This window comes from Tupaia chinensis, unplaced genomic scaffold (assembly GCF_000334495.1).
Source record: "Tupaia chinensis unplaced genomic scaffold, TupChi_1.0 Scaffold149964_2, whole genome shotgun sequence".
Classification (NCBI taxonomy): Eukaryota; Metazoa; Chordata; class Mammalia; order Scandentia; family Tupaiidae; genus Tupaia; species Tupaia belangeri.
In genome coordinates this window covers 606,749-607,189 of record NW_006209806.1, presented here as the reverse complement: position 1 = coordinate 607,189, position 441 = coordinate 606,749, and positions in this window count along the sequence as shown.

Here is a 441-nt window from a genome sequence, read left to right as displayed (position 1 = left end):
CTGGCGCGTCGCCTGTGGCCACCACCCTGCAGGCCCCCGGCCGAGGGCCTCGCTGTCTGGGACCGAGCGCTGTGCCGTCCCTCTGTCGGCGGAATCCCCCGCCTGCCGCGCCCCTGCCCCTGTGCCCGCGGTGTCGGGGCCTGGCGTCAGAGCTGCGGCTCCCCGGTGTGCTCCCAGACCTCTGCGGGGCGTCTCTGCAGCCGCGGTTCTCATGGGGGGATCCCCGCGGGGCGCGTGAGGTCCCCCAGGAGGCCTGAGGGCAGGAGAACCCTGGGCCTGCCTCTGGAGATGGCCTGGTCCGAGCCGGGACTCGAGGTCCCGCTATCTCGGGAGCCGCTGGGGTACCTGCTGGGGCTTCGCTGCCCCACTCCCTGGCTGCCCTGCTTGGTGACGGCCAGGGACCGGCAGGGGGCCCCCCCCCACCCCCACCCCCAAGCCCCC